The 24,675-nt window shown below is 43.3% G+C and overlaps 1 long non-coding RNA gene, 1 other non-coding gene and 7 pseudogenes across 2 annotated transcripts in view; all 9 read left to right on the top strand.

The window, feature by feature from the left end:
• The first annotated feature begins 8,558 nt into the window (after positions 1–8,558).
• LOC146227253 (uncharacterized) lies at positions 8,559–11,583 on the top strand. The gene is made up of 3 exons (XR_014746751.1): positions 8,559–9,140; positions 9,984–11,029; positions 11,347–11,583. It is a non-coding gene; the product is annotated as an uncharacterized LOC146227253 (long non-coding RNA).
• An 11,014-nt stretch (positions 11,584–22,597) lies between these two features.
• On the top strand, positions 22,598–22,706 carry LOC146227252 (5S ribosomal RNA; annotated as a pseudogene).
• Positions 22,707–22,876: 170 nt separating this feature from the next.
• On the top strand, positions 22,877–22,995 carry LOC146227251 (5S ribosomal RNA; annotated as a pseudogene).
• A 170-nt stretch (positions 22,996–23,165) lies between these two features.
• LOC146227250 (5S ribosomal RNA) lies at positions 23,166–23,274 on the top strand (annotated as a pseudogene).
• Positions 23,275–23,444: 170 nt separating this feature from the next.
• On the top strand, positions 23,445–23,563 carry LOC146227249 (5S ribosomal RNA; annotated as a pseudogene).
• Positions 23,564–23,737: 174 nt separating this feature from the next.
• LOC146227248 (5S ribosomal RNA) lies at positions 23,738–23,856 on the top strand (annotated as a pseudogene).
• Positions 23,857–24,026: 170 nt separating this feature from the next.
• LOC146227247 (5S ribosomal RNA) lies at positions 24,027–24,145 on the top strand (annotated as a pseudogene).
• A 190-nt stretch (positions 24,146–24,335) lies between these two features.
• LOC146227246 (5S ribosomal RNA) lies at positions 24,336–24,454 on the top strand (annotated as a pseudogene).
• A 174-nt stretch (positions 24,455–24,628) lies between these two features.
• Positions 24,629–24,675, top strand: part of LOC146227245 (5S ribosomal RNA) — a 119-nt gene continuing 72 nt past the window's right edge. The window contains exon 1 of the ribosomal RNA XR_014748784.1: positions 24,629–24,675. This exon is cut by the window's right edge and continues 72 nt beyond it. This is a non-coding gene — a ribosomal RNA (5S ribosomal RNA).

Raw genomic sequence — 24,675 nt, 5'->3', positions numbered from 1 at the left:
AAGGCCCCCGCCTTCGGCCGCCGCCCGTCTCACACTGCACCCGACCCCCATGACCCCTCCTGCGGATGGTGAGCCCACTGGAAGAGGGTCCCACGTTGTCTCTTCGGGCTGTGCCCGACCGGGCCCCATGGGAAAAGGCCCGGCCACCAGGCGCTCGCCATCGAGCCCCACCCCCGGGCCTGGCTCCAGGGGGGGGCCCCGGTGACCCGCTTCCGGGCAGGGGCAACTGGGAACCATTGTTGTGTTTCTTCATGGTTGGTTTTTTGAGCCACGCTTTGTCTGGTCTTTCACCTGGAACCTGTTTGCCTTGGGAGACCCTACCAGGGGCATAAAGCCCCCGACAACATAGCTTCCAGGATCACTAGGACACGCAAACCCCTCCACCGCGGTAAGGTGGTGACTCATGGAGGGGCTTTTATATGCTATATTACTGAAAACCAGATGCAAAGCTGTTGACTGATTAGTATTACCACTAAAACGTAGAAGATATAAAGGCCACAATGTGGAAGACCAGATAGATAGAGTTTGAGAGCAACAGAGAGAAGTGTGTGTAGGCCTCTCCCATGAAAGACTACAAGGCCCAGATATTGAGAACAACAAGCGCCAGACATCAGGGGACAGATTTATGTCCTTAAACTCTGTATGACTGTGCAGCTGGGCTGCAAAGCCCCACGTGGGCACTGGATGGGAGAAAGTTAGGGAAATTCCAGGCTATGCAAATTCTGTGACAATGGACCAACCGAGTGTGAAAATGCATACATGAATCTGTGACCACATATAATGTACCAATGATAAAATAGCATAAAATAATGTAGGAAAAATATATAAGCAAATGTCCGGAGAAAGGTTGCAGTCAGACTCCGGGGTCTACTCGAGTTTATTGGAATCAATCCTTTGTGTTAGATTCGAATAAACACTTTGCATCAAACTTTGCTGCCGTTTCCGTGCTGTTTTACTTTTTGATATTGGTTAAAAACTTATTTTTTCGACTACAAGAGCAGTTTCAGTACTGTGATATTTCCTGAAACCTGACTGCGAGACTTCCAGAATGTTATTTTCTTCAAGAAAAGAATTTAGTTGGACTGAAACTATCTTTTCCAGTACTTTACTAATAAATGGAAGGTTTGATATTGGTCTGTAATTTGCAAGTAGACTGTTATCCAATTTGGGTTTCTTTAATAGGGGCTTTACAACAGCTGTTTTGAAGGCATCTGGGAAGACGCCAGTTCTAAGGGATGTGTTTATAATCTCTAGCACCGGACCTGAGACACCATCAAACACTCGCTTAAAGAATGTTGTGGGTATAGGATCAATATCTGAGGTTGTGGAGTTAGATTCACTGACAATTTTTGAAAGTTCATTCAGTGATACAGGTAAATGTGCTCATGTTTATGTTGCAGAATCTACTGATGTCAGTTTCGACCCCACTATTACTAGTACTAGCTCTGATCAAAGTTATTTTGTTCTTGAAGAACAAAGCAAGCTCTTCACATTTAACTGCTGAGGATGGGGGGGGGGGGGGTAGGGACAGTGTTTAGCAGCTGGTCAATGGTGGAGAAAAGAACTCTGGAGTTTCTGGCATTTTCTGTAATAATGTTGGAAACATATTCTCTCCTCGCTAGAGGGATGGTTTTGTTGTAGGTGGTTAGTGTATCTTTACAGATATTGTAGTGGATAGTGATCTTTGTTTTCCTCCATTTTCTCTCTGCTACACGGCATTTTCTTTTCGTTTCACTAACATTTTTATTTCTCAGCCATGGGGAGGTTCTGCTTGTGGACTTCTTTTTGGTTTTCAGTGGTGCAACAGAGTCTAACACAGATAATAGTGCATCATTGAGGTTCTCTACCATTTCATTCAGAGAGCAATCATGATGAGTTGGTTCATATAGAGCAAATTCTTCAGAACATTTCATCATAGCTGTATCGTCTAAATATCTTCTTTGGACTAAGAATTCTTTTGTGGTTTTTGTTGGGATAATTTCCACAGTAAAAAGTATACAACGATGGTCTGAGAGGTGGGTAGAGGTGGATCAGTTATTGAGATATTATTGATATTTAGTCCAGTTGTTATCACTAGATCTAGTGTGTTTCCGTGCCGGTGTGTTGGGTCTGTTATGTTTTGAGTTAGATTGAGACTGTCTAGGAGATTTAAGAGCTCAATAGTTCTTGGGTAGGCTTTTTTATTTACTTGGAATTTAAGTCTCCGTTTAAAACTACTTTGTCATATCTAGTGACACAGAGTGATAATAGTTCAGAGAATTCTTGTATGAATATTGGCGAGTGCTTGGGTGGCCGATATATAATGACAAAAAGTATTGATTCGGTTTTGAGCTCTATAGCAAGATATTCATATGAGTTGAATTCACCTAGCTCAGTGATTTTGAACAATAGTTCAGAGAAGATAGCTGCGACTCCTCCACCTTTTTTGGATTTCCTAGAAACTTGGTGGAAGCTGTAATCTGGTGGACACGCTTCTATCAAAGTTGCTGTTGCCGTGTCGTTGTTTAGCCAGGTTTCTCTTAAACAGATGCAGTCTCATTTGTTTTCTTTGACCAGATCATTGACTAGAAATGTTTTGTTATTTAGTGATCTAACATTTAGAAGGGCCAGTTTCATCTGTGGGGTATTAACAGATAAAACAGGGGTTGATAAATCTGTTTGAAGAATATGGATAGTTCGGTGACTTCTAACACTAGTTTCAGGTTTGTAACCATGCATTTTACCATGCCATTTTCTGTTTGTGATGATGATCCAAGGTGGATCACAGAAGTGTACAATTAGGAGGGGGGATTCACACACTTATGTTTTTCTTAATAAACGGAAATACATTGAAAATAAATAAGACATAAGACCGATCCATTGACTGGGTTCATAAAAACAGAACATATATTTTACATATTTTCTGCTGTATATTGGGGAGGACAGATTGGTATTTGCTCAATATTGGGGGGGACACGACCCCCTCAAAGAATGCATGGTTACGCCCTTGATACTGGGTATGAAGACACGATGAGTTGCTCTTCCATCTTGAAATTGTTAAACCTATACATTTTTACCATTACCAACAGTTGCTACGTTACAAGAAACAAGAAACCAACCCGATTGGCCAACGCCAGCGTTTTCACGCTCCTCATTTACATAAAGTTGAGAAAATCAAACTTTCGACGCCCCGGTCGCCTTCCCTTAATGTGAGCGTCAACGCCTGGTTTAATTGAAAATGAATTGGAAGACGACGCCCCGCTGCAGTGTGAACGCACCGTTACAGTAGCTTGTTTCAAAGGGGGTTCCTTGTTTCAAAGAGTGTTCTTAATGAATTATGCAATATGAGTAGGCTAAATGCTTGAAATATCACTAGAAGGGAAAACGGACCCACCTGCAACTGAAGCAAGCAAGTACACCCTACAATTTCCCCAGAAATTGTACCCTCTCTAGTTCTAATTAGGGTTCCTCCGGTAGGAGGAAACCTATCATTGGGGTGTGCTTGCCTTCGGCAAGCACAAACCATTGTTATCTCACATATATATTATTATTATTATATCTTTTTGCCCCCCTAAAACTTTGTTAATATTTGGACTACATAGACAACCTCGGTGTCAAACGTTTCGTTTTGGTAGCCATTGAGTTGCCTGTATTGGGATTTTTTGGGGTGAAAAGTGAAGCTAACGGTGGCTAACTTGCTATCCACAGTCACTGACGTTGCTAACGTCACTAACACACGCGTGACTACCTGTTGCAGAACATTAGTTTAACAGCTTGTTAACTTCTGGGAGATGATAGGCTAACTAGAAACGCGACAAGCAAAGAGGCCAGGGTGAACTATTTACTCATTTAACATTGTCATAAAACAAAATTATGAAATGTAGTGTATAATATGATGTACGCATTGTTATTAAGCTAGTACATCTATTTTCGGAAAGAGTGGTCTGCGGCTGATGCGTTAGCATCATGAGTCATCATGACATAGCCTCTGTTGCCCGGGTGACACAGGGCATACATACAACATAATGCTACATCTGTTTTCAATCGTTAATTAAACATTCCTCACAAATACATTTTCGTTTTTGGATTTATTATTTTATTACATTACAAGTAAACGATTTGACTAGCCATGGTGATAACCATTTCAATCAGGAGAGACCTGGGATGAGTGAAAGATGTTTATTTACAGAATGATAAATGTACTACAGTGTTTGGAGCTTAGACCCCAGGGAATTATAGATCAATGGGCGCCTGCCCAACATCCGAAGAAGAATCCCCCATGGAGTCCAGACACTGGTGGCAGTGGCGGCAGCCGACGACCAACGGGTGGCGATGGGGAGGTGGAGGGTCGCGCGCATGATAGCATGGACAAACTACACAGGGAGAGACTCGTATTTAAAAGGCACAGGATCATGTGACAGCGTTAATTGATAGATGGGAGGCAACTCGAAATGAACCCGAAAGAAAGCCCGACTTAGGAACAGAGGAAGTAGAGCGCTCTTAGCGGGAGGATTGAGTAGTGGACATTATCGAGTATGCCCGAGTGCAGGGATTGGTCTTGCCTGACTGAACTTGCGCTATGCTTCATTTACTCATTTAAAATTGTGATACGAAACACTTGTGAAATATGTATGCTGATGATTATAGCTACTGTAGAGCTAGCTAGCTAGTCTAGCTCTACTTTCGTAAACGGTGTAAACGGTCTCCTATTTTCACAGAGAAGTTAGCTCTAGCTGTTACACCGGCACATCTCTGCTACTATCTGTTACCAAAGGTGTTAGACCGTAAGTTAGAGCTAGAGCTAACTTGCGACCTTGTAGTCTTCCGTTCCAGATCGCTTTGGCCTGGGGAGGTAGCCTACAGTATAACGACAAATTAGTTAGCCTAGCTGTTAATCCTACAGCAAATTTTCTACCTTTCGTCGTCCGTTCCAGACCGCTTTCGGGAGGTTACTTTACAATTCGTCCAGCCACCAGATAGTGCCGTACTGTAGTAGCCAGATATATATAGCACTATATATATTACATCTCGTCAGCTTTGTTGTCTTTGCGCTGTTGGTCAGCTAGAATACAAAGTCATTCTTTACAGTCAAGTAAGTTAAATGTTCGGTTTACATAGTTATAGGTTACACATTACAACAGATCAGAGTGGTTTACAAATATGCCTTTTACATTCATACGTTTCTGAGTTTACTTTTAAATAACATAAAACATGTAGTAAGATGCTTTTATTAATCAGAATGACCTACACCAGCTTGCGATCGACTTTTGGGTCGGGACCCACCACTTGAGAAACACTGTCCTACACATAGACGAATGCAATAGACGTCCCATCGCTTACACGGGACCCTTTCAATACAGCAAAGATGGGTGTTCATTTTTGAATCATTTATGTGTTGTGTAAAATTGCATTAAATTCGATGTGTTTCTAACCAGGTGCAACTAAATTTATCTTCCAGATCTGCCTTTAAAAAAATCCACTCTTCCCGGACAAGGCTAAGCTACATGGCTAGACTGTTGATACAGATCAGAATCCATCATATCTTGGACACTCAAAATCAGCGAATCTTGCAGCCAAATCAAGTAGCCTATATATATAGGCCTTTATATGGCTACAAACTTTTCTAGCTGGCTACTTGTTACCAAGTTACAACTTTGTTGCACGAGCATTCTTTGTCTACATTGCAAGCTAACAGTGTCCGGTAATGATGTCACTATAAATAATGATGTTAAACCGAGACCACTAAGCCCTCAAAGAAAATGTAAGGTCAAAGAAACAAAAGAAAGGTTTGAGGTTACTCTGACAATTATTAATAAAATAGGCTTGTAATAATAAAACTGCTAAATCCTTCTCTAACTAGGCTCCTCTATCATGCATAATGAACACGGTTTTTAAGTAATCAATAAGCCTGTGCTTGCCCTCATTACTCAAATGATGCCATTCACGGCGTTAAAATTACATAATAGGACGGGTGTCTCAGAAATAATATACAGCTATATTTGTCTTCAAGGCCAACCAATGAGAATATTGTGAATAAAAACAACACAGGCGGCAAATAAACAGGCAGATGTTAGCCTTGCATTGTTTGAAAAAGAAGAAGCGGGAAGCCAGCTAGTATATAAGAGGCAAATGTTGGATCATATCACACCATGGAAAACCAAAGTCGTTCCCACGTCTGGATCGTTGGCAGCTCGTTGGTCTACTGGTTTGCGCGGCACGCGGAGGTCGGACTGTACCCCGATCTTGCACTGGAGTGCCATATTGAATGGGTAGGGGTGAGGGGCATGAGGTGGGCAGACCTTGTGTCTAAGCTCCGTGAGAAGCGTGGCATGCTTCCCAGCCCGGACATAATGGTGCTCCACGTCAGGGGAAACGACCTCGGCCAACTGACCGGGGTAGACCTGACGAGGCAGATAAAGCGAGACCTGGGGGCCATCATGGAGATGTTCCCAAACACTCTGCTGGTGTTTTCGGATATCCTGGAACGCTGCGTCTGGAGGAATCAGAGGAGCTGATACCCGCTTTGCGTTGTGTCGCACAGCATTTTCACCCCTTGTTCCGCACATAAAAAATGCTGTGCTATACAGCACAAAGAGGGACAGGTGGTCAACCGACTTGACACACGCGCGAGCTTGGCGAGACGCACACACATCCTTTCTGGAAATGGTGTGCTGAACAAGCCCCACCTTCACCCTCATTTCGCTTCCAATTGCTGCTCGCCGGTACAAATATTTAATTTTTTGGCGGCCATTGTTGTTTTCAACTGGAATCACCTGATAGCCGGCTTTGAGGCAGCCACGTTCGGTAAGTCCTATTTTTACACATTTTAAGCTAGAATCAATGATTGGGTTTGTGAAAGTACACTACTCTTGAATGATGGTGAAGGTTTCAGCACTTTGAGACCTTTAAATCGTGCGTTTGAAGTGACGGAAAACCGAACTCGAAAAGTAGCGAGCTTTTTCCCTCTGTGTAATTACTGAATCATGTAGGTTACTGTAGCATCTCGGCGAATTCATCAAAAAGCTAGAGTAGGGCAGCTTCTAGGAGAACAAGCAATTCCCCACAGACCTGTCAACTCAGAATTTTGATTTGGGTCGAGAAAGTCTTTGTAATAAGCCTATGCGCCAGGGAGACCGCTTAGGCGGCAGCCATGTTTTGGTCGCGTCATGTTCACAAGTTCACCATTTCACAGTTTGGTCGACACCAAAAATGTTGAGGGCAGCCTTTAGGAGATGTGGGAATTGTGCTTTTAGCCAGATGCTCCGATTAGTTTTGTGATTTGTGGAAAACTTGCAAGTGGAGTGAGACTGTGTCCCGGGGGTACATTGTTAATTAGAAGCTCTGGGGTAAATTTTCACTGTTATGCAGATGATACTCAGCTATACATGTCCATAAAGCCTGGAGAATTTCTACATGCTATGGAAAAATGTGTTTCCGGGTTGAGAACTTGGATGACAGCAAATTTCCTTCTTCTTAATTCGGATAAAACCGAGGTTCAAATTTTCGGCCCTAAAAAATACAGAAATAATTTATCCAATCTGACCTTAAACTTAGATGGTGTCAAAGTATCTCAAAGCCAGTTGGTAAAAAATTTAGAAGTCACATTGGACCCAGACCTTTCGTTTGAGTACCATATTAAACAAATCACCAGAACTGCATTTTTCCATCTACGTAATATTGCCAAAATACGAAAATTCCTCTCAAAGGATGATGCTGAAAAACTAATACATGCTTTTGTTACGTCCCGATTGGACTACTGCAATGTGTTGTTCTCTGGCCTCCCAATTACCTACTTGAAAAATGTACAGCGGGTACAAAATGCTGCTGCTAGACTATTGACAAAAACAAGAAAGTTTGATCATATAACCTCTACTCTTATCTCTTTACACTGGCTCCCTATCCAAGCCAGAGCTGATTTCAAAGTTTTACTACTAACTTACAAATCTCTACATGGATTGGCACCACTGTACCTCTCCGGTCTCCTTGCACCCTATTGCCCCGCAAGGACTCTAAGATCTCAAGATGCCGGCTATCTGGTAATACCCAAAATTAAGAAAAAAACTGCTGGAGGTAGGGCATTCTCATATAGAGCACCTCTTCTCTGGAACAAATTACCTGTCTCAATTAGGGAGGCTGATACTGTTTCGACATTTAAAACTAGATTAAAAACGTTCCTGTTTAGTCAATCCTATGATTGTTAAATGTGTGTACTTTCTATGTAAACCTGGGGTGTGCGTTTGCCTATGTGTGTATCACATGTAACTTTTAAATTGTAATTTTAGCTTATGTTCACACTGCCCATTTAAATGTTACAAATAAAGTAAACCTGTTATTGTATATTGTTACTGTAGGAGCCATTTATGATTTGTTAGAAATTCTTTGATTTCAAGTCGAGATTATGACCCTGCTGGCAGAACCAAGTAATGGCACCTAGAACAGTTAATTGATCGCCTCACCTGTGTTAATCGTGTTTAATTAGGAGGTGAATCCCTACAAGAAGATGGCATTGTGTGTTGCGTTTGGTAGAGAGCCTGTTGTGGAAAGTTGGAGTTTAGAGACGCTAGCAGGCATATGGTTTTTCAATTTTTTCTGAATCTGTTTTTGCACCTTTTACTTTACCATTGATATTTTGTGACAACACCTAAGTTTAAATAAACAAATTCAATATTGAAAACTCCTACGGCGTCAAGATGGAAGTGACTGATTAGAGGACACTACAGTTACTGTAATAGTTCCGTTGCTGTATATTTTAATTGTTATAGTTTACTAGTTGGAGACAACGGGGGGCTGGTTGTTTTCATCCTTATTCGTATAAATATAACCTATTTTAGAGTTGTTTCCCCTGGAACAGATTTCATGTTCCAACCAAGGGGGGCTGTCGCTGTCTTGGTGTGTGGGGCTGCATCAAATACCCTCTTAGCTTTGTTAAATTGCTGCACTAGTCCACACTTGACCGGTGGGGATCTCATTCTATTACGACTGAAACTGTTAGCTGCTCCTGGCATTCTCTAATCCCTGTTCTCCTCTCTGTCCCCCCCACTCATCCCTTGTGGTGTGGGGGGTCTGAGCTGTCAGGACCTGCCTGGTCGTCGGTCTACCAACGCTGGACCAGGTCGTCAACTGGAAACCAGCCTCCATGACGGCCAACAGCGAGTTTCCAGGTCCCATCCAACGTCTATAAAGCCGAACAATGGATTTTTGGTGTTTCAAAACCCATTGACACTGTATGACTATGTTTAGCTTGTGTTCTGCTCCTCTCTCTTGCCAACCGTCTCTGGAGGAGGGGATCCCTCTCTGAATTGCTCCTCCCAAGGTTTCTTCCATTTTTTCTCCCGTTGGGAGTTTTTCTGGGAGTTTTTCCTTGTCTTCCTTGAGGGTTTAGGTTGGTTGAGGGGCAGTTCTATGGGCGTATGTGAAGCCCTCTGTGACATGCTTGCGTGTAAAAAGGGCTATACAAATAAATTTGATTTGATTGTTTTGACTTAGCCTCAGTGACAGACTTGGCTCGCTCACTCACTGGCAGTGTGTAAACGATATTGGAGTTCACTCAATTTAACTCCTAAAACGTCAGGGAGGGCTGCTTTTTGTAGACAAGAGTCTGCTGAAAATAGCCAGTATATAGGATCTTTCCAAACAAGCCTATTTCATTTGTCATTTTCCTGAGAAAGCGACCTATGTTAGCCAGGCTAGTTTCACTCGGTCAGTGTATTTAAAGGTCTCTGACAGTCAGAATCACTGTTTACAGGCAAATGGCGAGTTGGTCTTTGGTCAGATGTGTATATTGACCAGTTTAGAGCTAAATACTCTTGCCAGAGCCTGGAATTGAGCCAAATGTTTGGAGTGACTTTGCATGGCCGGGTCTCCATCAGTTCAACACATTTGAATTTAAGTTAAAGTAATGCCATTGCATTTCACAGTCAAAACTGTAGTTTATGTCAAGTGTAGATGTAAAAAGCTTCATTTTTCACAACTGACATGGATCTTTTCTTCACTTTCTGAATAAGGTCTGCAGAGGCCTGCTCAACAAAAAATACGGAGTGTAACAGAGGATGCCCCGCAGCCTTCACCCCCACCAGTTTGCCTACAGAGCGAACAGATCCACAGGAGACGCAGTGGCGGCAGCACTCCATGCCGCTCTTTCACACCTGGAGCAGCAGGGGAGCTATGTGCGAATGCTCTTTGTGGATTACAGCTCTGCATTCAACACCATCCTCCCACACAAGCTAGTGATTAAGCTTGGGGACCTCGGGCTCCCTTATACCACATGCAGGTAGATCAGCAGCTTCCTCTCTGGCCGCAGACAGTCAGAGTGGGCCATCACACATCCACAGCCCTTAGCCTCAGCACTGGCTCCCCCCGGGGCTGTGTGCTCAGTCCCCTGCTCTACTTCCTCTACACACACGACTGCACCCCTGTCCATCACAGTAACACCATTGTAAAGTTTGCAGATGAGACCACAGTGGCGGGGTTTATCTCTGTGGGGGATACAGAGAAGAAGTGGAGCGGCTGTCGAATTGGAGCACGGCCAACAACCTTCTCCTTAACACTACAAAGACAAAATAACTCATAATATAATACAGGAGAAAGAAGATTGAGATCACACCATTGACCATCAGCTGGATCAGTGTGGAGAGGGTGGCAGACTTTCGCTTCCTGGGGGTCCACATACAGGACAGCCTATCCTGGAGTGTGGACACCTCTGAACTGCTGAAAAAGGCCCAGCAGAGACTGTCCTTCCTGAGACTACTCAGGAATTGAGGAGTAACATCACACAAAGACTGCTGGTGTTCTTTTACTGAGCCTCCATTGAAAGTGTACTCACATACTGCATAGGCATTTGGTATACCAGCTGTACAGTGGCTCAGAGGACAATGCTCCAGAGGGTCATCAACACAGCTCAAAAGATTGTTGGCTGCCAACCTCCCCGCACTGGGAGACCTACACAGATCCAGTTGTCTCAAGAGCCCAGAACATCATAAAAGACACTTCACATCCTGGGCACTCCCTGCTTGAAATGTTGCCGTCAGGCAGATGGTACAGATCAATCAAGGTAAGGACAAACAGACTCAAACACAGTTTTTATCCAACTGCAATAACCACTGTCAATGCTGCCAAAAAATTATGTGCACAATGTCATGTTATGTTTTATGTGATGACTGTGGATGTATGACATGGGTGTGTTGTTTATGGTACTGTCTCAGGTATATTTATTCTGATTTATTAGTTATTGTTGTTTATTTTAGTAGTTTTAGAACTTTAGTAATTTTATCCTTTTATTGATTTTTAGGCCAATGAATGTTGCACTGACTGGAAGCACTTTAATTTCTTTGTACCTGTGACAATGACAAATAAAGATTTATCTATCAGGATGCAACAGAGGTTGCTGTGAGCAACACAGACCCCTTGCTGGACTACCCCTCTCTAGCTGGACAGCTTCTCTTCAGCCTTGACCCCAGGATGGCTTCATCCAGCTGGCCTGCTCTGCCTGCCTGCAGGCTCTGCTTGCCACTGCCTGCCAGCCCTCCAGAGACGGACAGTACAATACAAAATGGCTGACAGGGGTGTTATTACAGATTTAGTACAAGTTATACTAAATCTAAATCTTTTTCATTTAACTGGCAAGTTTTCCTTTTACATGGTAGTTGCTATGGCTCAGGGGTATTGACACTTGCGGTGGACATTTGAGAATAAATACACCCAAAGCTGCTAGAATGTAGTAAGTATTTATTGGGGTGTGCTTGCCTTCGGCGAGCACAAACCATTGTTATCTCACATATATATTATTTATTATTTATTGTTTCTTTTCGCCCCCCTAAGGATGCCTCAATATTTGGACTACATAGACAACGGCGATGTCAAAAGGTTCGTCTCGGTAGCGATTGCGTTGGTTGTATTGGGATTTATGTTCCATTGCACGGTTTAAGTAGAAATTACGTTTTTGTGGCAAAAAGTGAAGCTAACGGTGGCTAACTTGCTAGCCACAGTCACTGACGCCACTAACGTCACCAACGTCACGAAAACTCGCGTGACTATCTCTAGCAGAACATTAGTTTCCCATCTGTTAACTTGGGGGATACTAATCTGCAAGGCAGCTGCAGAAACGCCACAAGCAAAGAGGCCAGGGTGATATTTAATCATTTTACTTTGTGGTGTGAAACATAATTGTGAAATGTAATGTACAATATTAGCTGATATTATTAAGTAAGTAGGCCCACATCTACTTTCGGAAACGGTAGTCTACTATTTCACTGAAGCATTAGCATCATGACATTAGCCTCTGTTGCTTGGGCAACACATACTACAGTGGTCATGATGCATCTGTTTTCAATCGTTAAAATAAACATTCCTCACAAATACGTTTTTGTTGTAGGATTTATTTTGACATTAATAAACGATTTGTTGGTGAAATGACCATTACCTGTGGTTTCAAATCAGTGTGGCGGCTCACTGCAACGCTGTAGCCTACCCGAGACACTAATGAGTAGCTAACAAAAACATCTCTTTAGAGATGTTTAGAAAGTCAAACGGCGACGGAACATGTTTGGCTTTCCCCTTACTCAAAAGTTTTTCAATAGGTGAAAGTATCTGACTACTAACCTGAACTTCATTGCCACAGCCTAAACTTTGTCAATGTCAAAACTTTGTCTGTTCATGAAAATAATTAATGTCAGCCTGCTTCAGCCTTGCTTAGCTGTAGGATATACATTTTACTGGGTCTTGCTGCGCTGCTTGATTTATTGAAATTATTATGAAATGTTATGTTTTACTAGCCATTTGCCTTCTTAAGCAAATCACAGTATTTCCCACCTCTCATGGTGTAACTGAGACGACCGTAAATAGCCTAATTCATCTTTCAAGTAATAAGCCCCCGTTGAAGTGTTGAGCAGGAAATTAGCTGGTCTGTAGAGATCTTGGGTTGGTGGTTTTACTGATGCAGAATTCGCTCAAATAAAATCGATAGACGTAACGAGTGGCACATAACGTGAAGTAGGCCTAACATTGCATTTTATTTTGTTTGAGTTTTAATAACTTGTCCAGTGCATCGGGGCAAGTAGCACTAGCCTAAATTGATCTTCCAGACTTGCCGTTAAAAAAAAATGTACTCTTCCCGGACAAGCCTTAGCTACATGGCTAGACTGTTGATCCAGATCAGAATCCATCATATCTTGGACACTCAAAATCAGCGAATCTTGCAGCCAAATCAAGTAGCCTATATTTATAGGCCTTTATATGGCTACAAACTTCTGGTCGGTTTCTAGCTGGCTACTTGTTACCAAGTTACAACTTTGTTGCAGGGGCATTCTTTGTCTACATTGCGAGCTAACAGTGTCTGGTAATTATGTCGCTATAAATAATGATGTTAAACCGAGACCACTAAGCCCTCAAAGAAAATGTAAGGTCAAAGAAACAAAAGAAAGGTTTGAGGTTACTCTGAAAATTATTAATAAAATAAGCTTCTAATATTAAACTGCTAAATCCTTTTCTAACTAGGCTCCTCTATGATGCATAATGAAACTTAACGTTTTTTAAGTAATCAATAAGCCTACGCTTGCCCTCATTACTCAAATGATGCCGTTCAGGGCGTTCAAATTACATAATAGGGCGATGATAGGAGGATAATAGGGCAACCAACAAGTTGTTTATATCTGATTACAATTTAATAAGTTATCTAGCGCTGCATCTTCATGAGCTACATTTGGCCTCCTTCTCTTCCAACCAACCAGTATCACCTCTCCTCCATCTGAGTGATGCATGTCATTTTTACAAACTTATTATCAAGGGAACACAATGGTCAGAACTGTAGTCATACACTTAAATGCTTTTTGAAATATGTAAACACCAGGAGTGTATGGAAAGCTGGGGCAGCCACAAGCACACCCTCACAATTTCCCCAGAAATTGTATGCTCTCTAGTTATTTATTGTTTCTTTTCGCCCCCCTAAGGATGCCTCAATATTTGGACTACATAGACAACGGCGATGTCAAAAGGTTTGTCTCGGTAGCGATTGCGTTGGTTGTATTGGGATTTACGTTCCATTGCACGGTTTAAGTAGAAATTACGTTTTTGTGGCGAAAAGTGAAGCTAACGGTGGCTAACTTGCTAGCCACAGTCACTGACGCCACTAACGTCACAAAACTCGCGTGACTATCTCTAGCAGAACATTAGTTTCGCATCTGTTAACTTGGGGGATACTAGTCTGCAAGGCAGCTGCAGAAACGCCACAAACAAAGAGGCCAGGGTGATATTTAATCATTTTACTTTGTGATGTGAAACATAATTGTGAAATGTAATGTACAAAATTAGCTGATATTTATTAAGTAAGAAGGCCCACATCTACTTTCGGAAACGGTAGTCTACTATTTCACTGAAGCATTAGCATCATGACATTAGCCTCTGTTGCTTGGGCAACACATACTACAGTGGTCATGATGCATCTGTTTTTAATCGTTGAAATAAACATTCCTCACAAATACGTTTTTGTTGTAGGATTTATTTTGACATTAATAAACGATTTGTTGGTGAAATGACCATTACCTGTGGTTTCATATCAGTGTGGCGGCTCACTGCAACGCTGTAGCCTACCCGAGACACTAATGAGTAGCTAACAAAAACATCTCCACAGCTGTTTAGGAAGTCAAACGGCGACGGAACATGTTCGGCTTTCCCCTTACTCAAAAGTTTTTCAATAGGTGAAAGTATCTGACTACTAACCTGAACTTTATTGCCACAGCCTAAACTTTGTCAATGTCAAAACTTTGTCTGTTCATGAAAATAATTAATGTCAGCCTGCTTCAGCCTTGCTTTGCTGTAGGATATACATTTCACTAGGTCTTGCAGCGCTGCTTGATTTACTGAAATTATTATGAAATGTTATGTTTTACTAGCCATTTGCCTTCTTAAGCAAATCACAGTATTTCCCACCCCTCATAGTGTAACTGAGACGACCGTAAATAGCCTAAGTCATCTTTCAAGTAATAAGCCCCCGTTGAAGTGTTGAGCAGGAAATTAGCTGGTCTGTAGAGATCTTGGGTTGGTGGTTTTACTGATGCAGAATTCGCTCAAATAAAATCGATAGACGTAATGAGTGGCACATAACGTGAAGTAGGCCTAACATTGCATTTTATTTTGTTTGAGTTTTAATAACTTGTCCAGTGCATTGGGGCAAGTAGCACTAGCCTAAATTGATCTTCCAGACTTGCCGTACAAAAAAAATCCACTCTTCCCGGACAAGCCTTAGCTACATGGCTAGACTGTTGACACAGATCAGAATCCATCATATCTTGGACACTCAAAATCAGCAAATCTTGCAGCCAAATCAAGTAGCCTATATATATAGGCCTTTATATGGCTACAAACTTCTGGTCGGTTTCTAGCTGGCTACTTGTTACCAAGTTACAACTTTGTTGCAGGGGCATTCTTTGTCCACATTGCGAGCTAACAGTGTCCGGTAATGATGTTGCTATAAATAATGATGTTAAACCGAGACCACTAAGCTCTCAAAGAAAATGTAAGGTCAAAGAAACAAAAGAAAGGTTTGAGGTTACTCTGAAAATTATTAATAAAATAGGCTTCTAATAATAAAACTGCTAAATCCTTCTCTAACTAGGCTCCTCTATCATGCATAATGAAACTTAACGATTTTTAAGTAATCAATAAGCCTGCGCTTGCCCTCATTACTCAAATGATGCCGTTCAGGGCGTTCAAATTACATAATAGGACGATAATAGGAGGATAATAGGACATAATAGGGCAACCAACAAGTTGTTTATATCTGATTACAATTTAATAAGTTATCTAGCGCTGCATCTTCATGAGCTACATTTGGCCTCCTTCTCTTCCAACCAACCAGTATCACCTCTCCTCCATCTGAGTGATGCATGTCATTTTTACAAACTTATTATCAAGGGAACACAATGGTCAGAACTGTAGTCATACACTTAAATGCTTTTTGAAATATGTAAACACCAGGAGAGTATGGGAAGCTGGGGCAGCCGCAAGCACACCCTCACAATTTCCCCAAAACTTGTATGCTCTCTAGTTGAATATAGCTTTTTGCAGAAAGGACCTGACACACACAGAGTACATTGGGTAGTCTGTCGTCATCTGATGAACAGTTTTCTCAAAAACTTTCTAGAAAGTCACTAAATTATATATATATTCACTACAACAGCTTGATTGATGGAAAGATTAACATTTCTTGTTTAGAACAGGCAGTAAGTCAGTCTTTTCAAAGATATGCAATTTACTTAAATGTTTAGTTTAATTGTTTATTTTATAGTTAATATAAAGGTGAATTGCCTTTCGTAATTAACAACTATAAAAGTCATGATTTGCTTGCTCTATAGAAAGTCAACACAATTGATCGTTGATTTCACTTGTTGCTTGTCTACCCTTTTGGTTTGCCATCTACTATGTAGTCTACTGTTGGTATTATAGGCTTGTGTGCTGTCAGTTATGTGTTTACTGCCTTTTTTCTTACTGTGCTGCCACATGCCAAAGAAAAATGTAATGTATGCATTTGATGAATAATAAAGTTTTGTTGTTTTACTATGTCTGGCCATTAAATCCATAGACATAATAAAGAATGTCTATGATTAAATCATAGGTGAAAACAGGTGTGAAGCCTGGTCATTTCCGGTTATTTTCTGCCACGAGATACGAAGGCAAACAAGCATCTAAGAGAAGCAACTACTAAATCAAAGTTACTCATCACAAATTATGCATACAACTTAAATATATTATATATAGTCAACAGTGAATGAGTTTGTTAGGCTACTAGCGTAAAGTTAAGTTTGGTAATAATTTCAGTAGACCCTAACCGTTGTTTGGCCAAACGAGAACTGAATGTCAGCGAGCCTAGCATAGCTGTTGTCAGGTTCAGTTTTTCATGTTTTTTCCACAAGATCGTACACTCTCAATGTTTCATATGTTAAAGATATAACTGAAAGAGGCACATAGTAGTACTATATAAATGTATTTGAAGGGTAGTGAGTTAGGTAGTCTGCGTTAGTCATTAAACTGAGTAGGATACCTGTTTAGTAGGCTGTGCATACACATGTGCCATCGAAACCCAGAAATTACAGAGCCCCCCGATATATCAAACCCCTATTGACCCCCTGATTGTAACTTATGTCATAGAGTTATATCCGTGATTCAGACTGTAGCCTGTTGCAACATTTCTTAAACGGTCTTAACAGCAGAGGTATTGTAGTCGAAAGGGAATGGGTTTCAATTGTTTCGTTACCTGGGCTTGCATGATTAAGTTAATGACTCGTGTATAGCGTTAGCTAGCTTGTAGCCGTGGACTGCATTTCATTAACACAGTGAATGAACAAGTTAGTAATGTTTAACCAACACGGTTGAATATAGTAGGTTTAGTTTGGTTTGTTGCCAACGTGGGACAACTGCACAAGACTTCTCAGACATCACTCATGGTTCCCAACTGTTGTTGTGTAGCAGAGAGGATAGAGAGACTGACTTGTAACCTTACGCTCATGAGTTCAAATCCCCATACAGCCTATTATTGTTAGCCAAACATGAAATCGTTTTGCTTGTATATTTTTATAATATTTTGCCATTTTGAGGAGGAACCCGCATCGCTGCTTGCAGCTATATTTATTGTTGTAATCCTTAGAGTCATGATCCCTATGGGGTCACGGTAAACGTCCTCAGATTATAATAAGGTTAGTGGTAATAGTAGATGATCGGGTATGTTGTCTAACAGGAGTGTGAGTGTGCCTTGATCAGTACAGGGTCCAAGCATTGAAATTATCCCTGTGGCACTCATTCTCCAAATGAGGAAAATGTCACATACTCAGGTGCGGACGTTAAGGCCCCCAGGATATAAGGAGGAAAGCCTACATATCAATTTTCTCTCGCCAGCCTGCCTTTGTCTACGTGTCCACTCTGGGTTGTGTTCCAGGCCGCTTATGTTAAGAGATTCGGCTCCATATCTCAGGAAGTGGGGGACTAGGTGTGAGTCTAGGTTGCGGCAGTTATTGATGTTATAGAGATGTTGGGTGAGGCGTTGTTGGAGAGAATTACCCGTCTTGCCGACATAGTGCAGGCCGCAAGCACTGCACGTGATCACATACACTGCGTTACAAGTCAACAGCGGCAGGGAGGCTACTGAAAGTCTGACCTGGAGCGTTCGACAGTGAATGGTAGCGAGGGGTGAAAAGTGTGTGTGCGACGGCTGTGGAACCTGGCTGAGTGGTCTAAGACCACTTCTGACCAGGAACTCTCCAACACTGCAGTTTTTCTTATAGGCCAAGATGAGGGTGGCTCCCTCCAATACGCCAGAGCCTCTCAGGTGCTGAACAAGGTTCTGTTTCAGTCTACGGTTTAGTAGCCGAGTACGGCGTCCGAACGTCGTCACCAGAGGGATAGTGAGTGTGTCATCACGCGGCGTGACTTCCAGAAAGGTCCACCGTGCCAGCTGTGGCGTGACGGTCGTGGTGTCAGTCGCCCGTGTAACTGGAGCAGCATTGAGAGGGGCTATTCTCTGGGCCCCCAGTAGGGAGGACCCAGGTGCGGGCGTCGTAGTAGCTGCCTACGCGTGTACCGGCCGAGAGCTGGAATTGGACGGATTTATGCTCCGGGCCTCCAGAGGGAAGGAGCCGGGTGCTGGCATTTTGTCAGTGACCGCAGCCGCAGTATGTCCAGTTGTCATGTGACGGGGATGACGGTCGATACATTGTTGCCAGTTCGTCAATTTTGGTTTGGAGCCCCGGTGGGCGTATGCCGTCAGTGACATAGGTCTTGACCTCAACGTAATGGTGTGTTGTTTTTATCAGCTTGCAAATGGTTTTCCCAACCTCCGTTGTGGGTCTACCGTAGACCTTGCGCGATTGCTGTGCATTAACAGAGTATCTATCGGCTGACATCTGCAGTAGACCTGGAGGAGCGTCCGGAACGGAAACATTGGTGGCCACGTGGTCGGGGTGATCTGAGGGAGGCCGATTATAGCGTCCTCGTCCCCGACTCGCGCTAAGGAGACCATGTTTTCCGCGAGTGTGCGTGCACGTGCTAAGCGCCTCCTAATGCGGCGTTCCGCTAGTGTGTGGGGTTGGCCACCGCGCTTGCGCTGTGTTGGGGTCACAGCGGGGTCCCTGGAGGCCCAGTCCGGTGGTCCAGGCTGTGCCCTGTCGTGTCCGGGTTGGGACTGGCGAGAGGGAGCACTAGCGTGTGCCACATGTTTAGCCCTGGGGGCACTTGGTAGGCCGGAGGGGCCGTAGTAGGGGTTCTGCGTCCACCAAAGCCACCTTGCATTGTCAAATACCAAATCTGGATATGGATGAGGTGTGCACGCCTCAAGACAGCAGGACATGGGAGGGGGGACTTGGGGAGAGGAGGGGTGTAGCTGCCAGCAGCTTTAACATAGGGCAGAATTCCTGCAGTGTGTGCCTCATACAGGAGGGTCTGGTATAGGTCACGGCGCTCCAGATACCACTCGTCATGGCCCTGCTGCAAGAGTCTTTGCACCTTACTCATGGACGTGGAGTTTAGCCGGTCGCCTAGCAGGGTGACCACGCCTCTGTCAATGGCACGCTTACCACACAGAATGGCAGGGAACATGCACCTGATGGCTGGGGCAAGCTTCATCAATATTTTGGGACTGTATGCCATCCACAGGTACTGTTGTGCATCTCCTCTATCTGGCTGCCTCACCTTTTCACAAAATGGACACTTCAGCTTCTCGGTCAACAGGGTGTAGTAGTTCTTCATCCCGCACACTTGCCGAGCATAGCTGCCAAAGCCCTTCAACTCCAGGTATTCCCCTGGCGGTGCACAGCAGTCTGTGTTGGGACAGCGGATCTTGGCTTGCATGACACCGACTGGTCTCCAGAAGAAGGTATCAGTTGTGAAAAAAGCCAGCATGTTGGGCACCGCTCCCTTGACAGATGTAGGTAGAGGAGGTGGGTGGAACTCCATCTTTTTCTTCAACAGCTTTCTCTCCACTGTCTCTCCGCTGGCGTTCCTGTACGTGGTTGAGCGTTCGAAAAGACCGTAAGTCTCGTCTTGTTTAAGCCACTTGACATTCGGAGCTGCCATACCAAGGGCTTGAGCAGATGCAGGTGGTTGGTCCCAGTATCTCTGCCATCCCTCCAGCACTACGCCCCCAGAGTCTGAGAAAAAGGCCTCTGCTTGAGATGTGCTGGGTCTGTTTTCCCCTGGTTTGAGCTTTCCCCAGGTGGTAAGCTGTGTGGAGACAGGCACCTCGGACTCGTAAAGGAGTTTTTCTGAAGAGACACACAGAAATTGCATTTAGTGCTTTATAATAATACATTCCATTTAGTAGATACATGTCATTAGACCAAAACACTTTTGGCATCAATTTAGTTTGAATAATAGAAGAACACAATGTATAAATAATACATGTACATTAATTATGTAATATTGTATAAGGGACTCGTTCGACTGTTGCCTCTTTTACGGTATCAATGCACTGACCACTGAGAGCCTTTAAGGAAATGATTCTGTGCATTCTATATATGTACTTTCCAGCTACTGTATTTCAGCATGTCATGAGAGACAGGGTTTTCATTCATGCTCTCAGTTTGTCCTGAACTGATGATTTGATCCGGACAGCTTGACTAATAAACCAAAGTCGACTCCTTTCCGTTGTCGTGACTCTTTTCAGCCTGCCTTCATACTGAGAATTCACCTAACAATTACCTACCTGCAGCAGTCAACAGTTCAGCATCAGTTGCATAGTTGGGATCCTGCTCTAACCTGGAGGCAGTGCACTCAGCCTTCTTTCTTTCTACCTTCTCTGTTTTCTGTTTCTACAAGAAATGTATAGTAAATGCCTTTGTGATGACGGTGATCATAGGTGCTAATTCTATTCATCAACAAATCAGTAATTGATTGTGAAAGCATCTAAAGACAAGACATTCACTCAGTCATCTTACCTCCAACCTCTTGTCAAGATGACAAGTCACCGAAGGGAACTCCTTGACAAATTCAAGCAGCCGTGTCTTTTCCCACTTGAGCAAGTCGTTCTGCTCCCCCTTCAAGCAGTACTCGGCGAGCAACCACACAACCCATCCTATGTCGTTTTCAAGTAACCATTTGAAGGATTGCCCGGCGTACCTTCCAAATGTACAGACCAACTGGGCTATCCACATCTCCCCTCCAGATTTCTTCGCCTCCGCCTCTGCCGTTTCAGGATTCAGCCATGTGGGGTCTATTGCTACGCAGGGTGCATTGGCCACATGGTCAGCTACGCTCTTGGCTTCTTCCGTACAGTGCAGCCTTGCCTCTCCCGGCCTGTACAAAGGGATCCTCGGGTACTGGTGTTGCTTGAGGTGGGACTGTAACTGATGCTTGAAAGTGAATTCTTTCCCACAAACATCACACTTGTTTTCCTTGGCGAAATGGGTCTTCATGTGTCGTGTCAAATTTGATTTTAAAGTGAAACTTTTGCTACACACGTTACACTTCTCCATGTTTCAAGCAGGAAACTTGGGACCTGTGGAAACAGGAATAGAAAACTTAAACTTCTCCCTATCCAAAATCAGCAGTTACATGTACACAAACAATATAAATCCATGCTACAAATCCGTTTCAAACTGCACAGCAGACAAGTCACACACCCAAAACACGTACCTCATACCTAAATATTGCAGCAAAGCTACCAGATTATTGATCAAAGTGAAAAACTAGCTCATATTTAATGACAAGAGGAACATGTATAATCCGCATGTGTAAACAATGGCGTTTTTGCAGTTTTTCAGAGAATCAATCAACACAGCAAAACTGACATCTAGCTAGCTAGATGCACCCCCGAATTACCTACAAAAGGAGCCAAGAATTAAGAAATTTGAACGAAAATGAGAGAAACGAGAGCATTAAATGTAGCTAGATCTCCGGTTCATGTGTAGCTTAAACAATAGCGTTTTTGCCATTTTTCAGAGAATAAATCAACAAAGCAAAACTGACATCTAGCTAGCTAGATGCACCCCCGAATTACCTACCAAAGGAGCCAAGAATTAAGAAATTTGAACGAAAATGAGAGAAACGAGAGCATTAAATGTAGTGCTAGCTGGATCTCCGGTTCATATGTAGCTTAAACAATGGCGTTTTTGCCGATTTTCAGAGAATCATTCAACATGGCAAAACTGACACCTAGCTAGTTACATGCACCTCCAAATTACTTACCAAAAGAGCCAAGAATTAAGAAATTTGAACTTACCTTAGAGAAACGAGAGCATTAACTGTATATTACTGTATTCGCCTGTTACCAGACGCCGCCATTGTTTTTCAAATACAGACGACCCTAGTTTGACGTCACGGACAAACCTGAGCCTGATTGGACTGTTGAGCAAAGGGCTCGCTCAACATGGCTCAATGATTGGCTAATTTCTGCTCAACTCTGCTCAGCTCTGCTCAACCATTGGCCGCTAGTAGGGACTTGGCTGTTCTACCGCCTGGTGCTGTATGCTCTTTTGCTCATTCACTTATAAACTGAAATCTTGCAATATGCACAAGTAGTCCTTCATGAAAGGGGCTGGAAGCTGTTTTCATTTTGACACGAGAGAGAGAGAGAGACCACCTTGCATTGTCAAATGCCAAATCTGTATATGGATAAGTAGCCTATGGTTGTCAACTTATTTAGTACGGCCATACCAGCCTGGCAACGTCTGATCTCGGAAGCTAAGCAGGGTCGGGCCTGGTTAGTACTTGGATGGGAGACCGCCTGGGAATACCAGGTGCTGTATGCTCTTTTGCTCGTTCACTTAGAAACTGAAATCTTGCAATATGCACAAGTAGTCCTTCATGAAAGGGGCTGGAAGCTGTTTTCATTTTGACACGAGAGAGAGAGAGAGACCACCTTGCATTGTCAATTGCCAAATCTGTATATGGATAAGTAGCCTATGGTTGTCAACTTATTTCGTACGGCCACACCAGCCTGGCAACGCCCCATCTCGTCTCATCTCGGAAGCTAAGCAGGGTCGGGCCTGGTTAGTACTTGGATGGGAGACCGCCTAGGAATACCAGGTGCTGTATGCTCTTTTGCTCATTCACTTATAAACTGAAATCTTGCAATATGCACAAGTAGTCCTTCATGAAAGGGGCTGGAAGCTGTTTTCATTTTGACACGAGAGAGAGAGAGAGACCACCTTGCATTGTCAAATGCCAAATCTGTATATGGATAAGTAGCCTATGGTTGTCAACTTATTTAGTACGGCCATACCAGCCTGGCAACGTCTGATCTCGGAAGCTAAGCAGGGTCGGGCCTGGTTAGTACTTGGATGGGAGACCGCCTGGGAATACCAGGTGCTGTATGCTCTTTTGCTCATTCACTTAGAAACTGAAATCTTGCAATATGCACAAGTAGTCCTTCATGAAAGGGGCTGGAAGCTGTTTTCATTTTGACACGAGAGAGAGAGAGAGACCACCTTGCATTGTCAATTGCCAAATCTGTATATGGATAAGTAGCCTATGGTTGTCAACTTATTTTGTACGGCCACACCAGCCTGGCAACGCCCCATCTCGTCTGATCTCGGAAGCTAAGCAGGGTCGGGCCTGGTTAGTACTTGGATGGGAGACCGCCTAGGAATACCAGGTGCTGTATGCTCTTTTGCTCATTCACTTAGAAACTGAAATCTTGCAATATGCACAAGTAGTCCTTCATGAATGGGGCTGGAAGCTGTTTTCATTTTGACACGAGAGAGAGAGAGAGAGAGACCACCTTGCATTGTCAAATGCCAAATCTGTATATGGATAAGTAGCCTATGGTTGTCAACTTATTTTGTACGGCCAAACCAGCCTGGCAACGCCCGATCTCGTCTGATCTCAGAAGCTAAGCAGGGTCGAGCCTGGTTAGTACTTGGATGGGAGACCGCCTGGGAATACCAGGTGCTGTATGCTCTTTTGCTCATTCACTTATAAACTGAAATCTTGCAATATGCACAAGTAGTCCTTCATGAAAGGGGCTGGAAGCTGTTTTCATTTTGACACGAGAGAGAGAGAGAGACCACCTTGCATTGTCAAATGCCAAATCTGTATATGGATAAGTAGCCTATGGTTGTCAACTTATTTCGTACGGCCAAACCAGCCTGGCAACGCCTGATCTCGTCTGATCTCGGAAGCTAAGCAGGGTCGGGCCTGGTTAGTACTTGGATGGGAGACCGCCTGGGAATACCAGGTGCTGTATGCTCTTTTGCTCATTCACTTAGAAACTGAAATCTTGCAAAATGCACAAGTAGTCCTTCATGAAAGGGGCTGGAAGCTGTTTTCATTTTGACACGAGAGAGAGAGAGAGAGAGAGAGAGAGAGAGAGAGACCACCTTGCATTGTCAAATGCCAAATCTGTATATGGATAAGTAGCCTATGGTTGTCAACTTATTTCGTACGGCCATACCAGCCTGGCAACGCCAGATCTCGTCTGATCTCGGAAGCTAAGCAGGGTCGGGCCTGGTTAGTACTTGGATGGGAGACCGCCTGGGAATACCAGGTGCTCTATGCTCTTTTGCTCATTCACTTAGAAACTGAAATCTTGCAATATGCACAAGTAGTCCTTCATGAAAGGGGCTGGAAGCTGTTTTCATTTTGACACGAGAGAGAGAGAGAGAGAGACTACCTTGCATTGTCAATTGCTAAATCTGTATATGGATAAGTAGCCTATGGTTGTCAACTTATTTCGTACGGCCATACCAGCCTGGCAACGCCCGATCTCGTCTGATCTCG

This window comes from Hypomesus nipponensis, chromosome 25 (genome assembly GCF_054491055.1).
Source record: "Hypomesus nipponensis isolate SF chromosome 25, ASM5449105v1, whole genome shotgun sequence".
Taxonomy (NCBI): Eukaryota; Metazoa; Chordata; class Actinopteri; order Osmeriformes; family Osmeridae; genus Hypomesus; species Hypomesus nipponensis.
This window is presented reverse-complemented; position numbering and strand designations above follow the sequence as displayed.